The 6,213-nt window shown below is 37.8% G+C and overlaps 1 long non-coding RNA gene across 1 annotated transcript; it reads right to left on the bottom strand.

Moving 5' to 3' along the window:
* Positions 1–440: 440 nt before the first annotated feature.
* On the bottom strand, positions 441–5,307 carry LOC107983742 (uncharacterized). Its single transcript, XR_001731048.2, has 3 exons — positions 4,961–5,307; positions 3,587–3,673; positions 441–922 (listed from the first exon to the last, which is right to left on the bottom strand). It is a non-coding gene; the product is annotated as an uncharacterized LOC107983742 (long non-coding RNA).
* Positions 5,308–6,213: the final 906 nt, after the last annotated feature.

The raw sequence follows: 6,213 nt of genomic DNA on the forward strand, positions 1-6,213 counted from the left end.
TAGACCTTCTGGCTTTCCTCTTTTCACATTCCAGTTATGGAAAGGCTGACTCTTCCAAGAACCAGAAGTGCCTTGCCTGAGGCTCTGCCCCTGAAGGGATTCTTAAAGGGGCAGGGTGATGAGGGCTTTAAATGCAAAGAGACTGACCCCCCAGAAACTGTTCATAAAATATTAATCCCTCTAACTAAAAAGGGCTTAACTAAGGGTAAACAGTGAGGGTCTTCATGGGGTATGACACGGCATATTTATTTTCTTGCTTGGATAAGTAACACCATGGACATTGTATCTGTTGATAAGGGGTGTCATACAATTAAGATGCTGCTGCTTAGTCATGTTGGAATTTTTAAAAAAATGAAATTCATAACCTTTTGGAAAAACACCCTTTGGAGATCATAACTTATTTGAAAAGCATGACCTTTCAGAGAAGAGCCAAAAACCCGTTAGAATAGAATCTTTTATTGTGGTATACAATCAGATATAATTATGCAAGGCAATGGTTTCAGTTGTTAGACTGAATAACCTATTATCTCTGATCTGTTAGGAAAACAGATTTGCCAATGCATAAAAACAGCAGAGCTTGAGAAGTGTTTTTCAGTACCCAAAAATGTACTTATTCTCCCATAAAATAACTTGTTATATTTTATGTTCTCAAATGAGGAAAACCTTGATAAAAATAACTTATTTGGTTTATGCACAACTTTCATTTGTTCAGCATACTCAGGTACAAATATTATCAGTCCAGTTTCAGATATGTTTGAGGTGGTTCTTTGTGTCATCTGGCCAGGACATTTCTTACAGCAAAAACAGCAAACAAGTGTGAGATCAGAAGTCTGAAGTAGTCTGTAGTTTATCATCTGTCTGCATCTGTGATATGGTCAGAAGCCCCTTTTATAACTTCTCAGGTACCACAGAGTAAAGGAAGCTGCATACCAGAACATACATATAGGAAACAGTCAGCAACAGGATCATAGATAAACATTACTAGAGAAGGCTTGAAGAAGGTTGTCATTTTCAACAGAACTAAAGCCCTCGCATCTCGCCTCATAAAGGCCATTCATCTCCAAACTCCTCAAGAAAGGAATCTATTGTTATCATTTCTATCTCTTTAAATAGCCTAGTGTCCAGTGACAACCTATGTTGCTCTTGAACTTATGTAGTATACTCTAAGGGCTCTGTTATCTGAAAAGTGGGGTGAGAATGCTCAAAAGAAAAATACATAGGTACATACTTGAGAGGCAGGACTGAGAGCTATCGACATAATTAAGATGGCTGCCACTGCTTTGCTTTTATTCATGGCACTTGACTAAGGACCTCATCACATTGAGATTCTAAGCTGGGGGACAGTGGAGGAATCCATCGGGCAGGTGAGAAAATCCATCAGGCAGCAGGGAAAATTGTAATAAGTACCCTGCATCACCCACATCATACCCTTCCCCATGACATGGGGGAAACTATCACTGTCTGGTTTCCCCCTGAGCTGTTTTTGGCTTATATAATAACGGTTAGCATCCCATGTTCTCAGGGCTCCGTCCTAGGACACTTAAAGGACAGAGCCAGGATGGAGCCCTACTAGAGGTAGTCCTGCATCGTGTGGTGGGCTCTGGTGGGTTCCGTCCTGACTCCATCCTGGAAGCTTCCTAGGACAGAGCCCAAGCTCCATGTGATGAGGTCTTTTGAGAGCTCTCCCCTCTATCTTTTATAAGCTTTGGAGACTCAGGAGAAAGACTGGCCAGAAAAAAGAACCAGTTGATTAATTGGGTAGATGAATCTATTGCTTTTGATTCCTCCCACATTTTACATGTTTTGAACAGCAAGAGTTGGTATTCAGTATTGCAGTTTTGGATTCTTAAACTAGAGTTAAAAATCCATAACTGCTCTGCATTCAGTAAGCTTATATCTATGACTAGATAAATACCATCTCAACACATCTTAAAATCCAGCAAATGCATCAGTCAAAAGTGGATGCCCTTTTCTCCATCACCTGCCTTGAACCTTTGCAGGGTAGGATGGAAACATCCTTCAATTTGCATCCCAATTGGAAGTTCCTTCCTCCAATTCAGCCACTAACTCTTAAAGTGCATGGGGGCTGGGATGTCAAAAAGAAGACAATATTTAATTAAGTAGCCAATGTAGAATATCAGTAAAAGTTCTTTTTATCCCAGTTAAAAACCATCAGCAACAAACAGTCACAGTCATGAGATTGGGGAAACAGCATGATTTTCATCTGCCAGTAGAATGAAAGGAGAATGAAAGAGCCAATCTAGCTTCCTGTGAGAGGAAATTTCACAGTCTGGGAAAATCCACAAAGAAGGCTGGTTCTTATGTTCCAACCAAATATACCTAAAATGGCAGCAGACCAAGAGAAAGCTCTCCTTTGAGGATCTCAAAACTAGGTCAGGCTCAGATTGAGAGATAGCGGTAGATCATATGAAATTCTCAACCACCTGTGTTTGCCAAGTTCAACTAGTACAACTGTTCTCAGCTGAAGAGCACCATATTGTACCTGGCCACCTGTGTAGCTGTGAAAGATTAAGTTGTTATCTGTCAAAGAAAAATGGCAGCAATCCTAATTCAACACAAGTATGGCAGAATACAAAGGGATTCAAATCTGGTCTGAAACCAAAGATTTCTACCTAGATAAGGACAATTTTGCTGTGATTTCTCCTAAAGTCATTTAAAATAAATCAAATATAGATTTTTAAAATTGATTTTAACAATAAACTCACATTTGGAACATTCTTATCAAACAACAAATAAAGTGAGATGGGGTGGAAGAAGAGCAACGTTCTCAGTAGTAGGGAAAAAGAAGTGTTAGGAAAAATATCCCAAGAAAGCAAGCCCAACTAACTCGCCACCACTTTCTTTTCCTCTGCCACACATATGCACAATCCAGTGGAGACTGAGCATAGTTGGTGGTCATAATGTGATATTGTAAGAAAGACGGGAAGTAGAATATCATGAGAAATGAAATTGATGACTAGCTGGCACACTGAACTGGAGCATGAGACACTGCAATGTGTTGTTACAGATCTTGCTTGTATTGCTTGCCTTAAAACATTAAGGATGTAGTCATTGATTTATAGAAATACAGGGCCATAAGACACAGGGAAAGGTCATCCTTTCTAATTCTGTGACCTTGTTTTAGGTCACTGGCCACACAACTGTTTACTGACATTTGAAAATCAAAAGCTATACCACTCGCCAAAAGCCTGAAATAGAGCCAACATTCATAACCACAGTCTCAAGCATCGAGGACAGAGCTGAGAATAATCTTTAACTGCAAATTTTATATTTTGTGAGCATAACATTTTTTCAAGACTTCTTTAAGCCCAGGAAATGCTCAGAACCAATCCTATGTAGACCAGTGTCTGGATGGCGTAAATCAAGTGCAGAAACCAAGCACAGTGCCATATGAAAGTAATCAAATGTGTTTGCACATCTGTCTGGAAATCATGTTGTCAAAGTAAAACCCCTGTTGATATTTCAACAGCAAGAGTTTAAAGAAATTTAAATAAGATTCATGGCATAAACAGTTGCTGCATTTATTTGTTCTGCATTTATTTGTTAGCACACTATTTTTTCTTACCAGTTCATTCATCATTGTTCAAGAAGGGCTGCTCTCATTCTTCTTTCCCTCTAACTTTTGTTCCATTTGTCTTTGTTCTGCTGTGTGCTAGGGGAAAGATATGCACAGATCAACAGAAGAACAATGAGAGACAAATAGACTAGTTTGGTTAGCCAGCTGGGCCTCCTATTTGCAAGGAAATTCCCCAGGTACTGTAGCCTGCAACTGAAAAGACAGCCACCTGACCATAACTATTTTATGCTGTGGTCATATTTTACACTGGCAGTGCATAATACTATGCCAGTTTATTATCATGGAAATCCAAAAGTGTTATGACTGTTGAGAGTTAATGATGTAATAGAGCTCTCTTAGCACACAACCACTGCCCAATGAAAAGAGGATCTTAGGCACAGTTCAGTTGCTATTGACTATCTGGGCAAAACTTTTGTGCATGAAAGTACTAGATACCTCCTTATGCAATGGGTAAAAGTCATTAAGAGTCCTACGCACATGCATATGAAAGAACTAGGAATAACCAGAGCTCTTTTCTCATTACTAACTTACAAGTAATTTCCACTCAACAGCACACTACCACTTGTTAAAGCTTTAAAAATGATATTTTCTTGTATCCAGCTGTCTTGCGGTCCAACTATGTTAAGAAACATAGGATAACACCAAATTTAGAAACCCCAATTAATCAGTTTCAGCATGCTGTAAGAGATGCATACTACATCAGGAAAGCCTTGTTATTGCCTGTAGAATGGGAAATACAAATGCTACAGATGTAAACTATATACATGGTCACTATTGTATAGCATGAATGTAGAGTGTCTCCTTTAATATGCCTTAGAATCCTAAGTCCCTTTTGGGAGATGGTGGTGGGATATAAAAAGTTATTATTATTATTATTATTATTATTATTATTATTATTATTATTATTATTATTAGCTTCAAAAGAGCATAAGGATTCAATCACATGGGAGTTCCAATATTTGACCTCTTCCATTCTATGGCCAGGAGCCAACAGTATTCTTGTGCTTGGAACTACTACCATATTTACCAGAGTCTAATGCACCACTCAATCTAATGCACACCTCAATTTTCAAAACCTGGAAACCAAAAAAGAAAGAAAAAAAGGATTTGCTGCTGAATTTAATGTGCAGCAGCAAAATAATAGGAATATATATTCATAACCTGTTAAGATTATGAAACCAATATGGTTAAATATTGGTGCAGAGCAGTCAAAAACGCAGAAGACTAGGGGTTTATGTGAGCAGAGGTAAAAAGAAAATAAACAAGACAAAATATCCAGCCTTCTTTTCCCTTTAAAAAGTCATGCGCATAAAATAAACATCAGAGACATCAAAATAAAATAGCAAAAATATGTTTACTCACAATCTTGTATGATGATGGTCATACAGGCAAAAACATCTTAGTTCCAAAAGAAAAAACAGTTCAGGATACTACATATCTCTTAACAAACAGGAACATCAGCATGGCATGGCATGGCAGGAGCGAAGAAGGAAGAGACAGGAAGAGGCATCTGTACATCACTTCCTGTGTGTCCCCAGAAAGGATACTCCCATTTCCCATTTCATATGCAAAACCCCCTAAATGGTGTCATCAACTCTGGAATGCAGCTTGGCTCAGGTTACTAAGCAACAAACATAACTAACTACATAAACCACCCCACATTGAAAATGCATGCATGATTGCTTAGATAACCCAACACAAAAAGTGCACTCTTTGTAATTTGGCCATTACAGTTGCTGCTTGCTTAGAATTACTTCTTAGAACACCAAAGCTTTCAGCAATGGAAAGGAAAGGATTTCTTTTATGTATTTAAATATTTAATGTTTAATCTTTTTACTTTAATTGTTGAATTCCTTTTAAAATCTCATATTAATACTTTTCTTTTAGCTTCTGTTTTTAATTTGTATTTGATAGCTACTTTGACTTCCATTATTGGGAGAAAGGTAGGATATAAATGAATAAAATAATAATAACACTGGCCAACACACATTTTGGTATGTCCCTGATTCCAAAAATGGCATCAGTTTTCCCCTATCCACTCTAGTCTTTGAGATATAGAACATATGCTATCAATGTCATTGTCTGCTGTCCCATAGAGAATTATGAAATCTAAGAAATTTAAACTGATGCTGTCTATCCAATGCAATTTTCTGAATCAGCACTCCAAATAACCCCATGAACCGGCCTAAGGACCATGACTCCATTTCTCTTTTTGGTTTGGCTGTGTAATAGAATAACAATGGCATATAGCTTGAAATTTACTTTCTTAAGACAACTTTGTTTTCTGTTACACTCAATTATAGATCCTTGTTGTTTCACATGTTTTAATTATGTATATAAAACCCCTACCAAATAACAACTTAGAACTTACCGAAGGGCAATCATAGAAAATGAGGAGCATAGCTATAATACTTTGTTTTTGTTTAGCATTTCCTGAATGCTGGAAACTCCTGATGGCTTCATTTCTTTAAATACTGCATTAACATGGGCTTTGCATTTCAATTCATACCCTGTGATCCCATAATAAACTGTAAACAGGCAGCCCCCTGTGGCGACATAGAGGTTCCTTTCAAGACCGAAGCCTCTGTTTGTTAAAATCAAATGCCTGAAGGCAG

This window comes from Anolis carolinensis, chromosome 3 (assembly GCF_035594765.1).
Source record: "Anolis carolinensis isolate JA03-04 chromosome 3, rAnoCar3.1.pri, whole genome shotgun sequence".
NCBI lineage: Eukaryota > Metazoa > Chordata > Lepidosauria > Squamata > Dactyloidae > Anolis > Anolis carolinensis.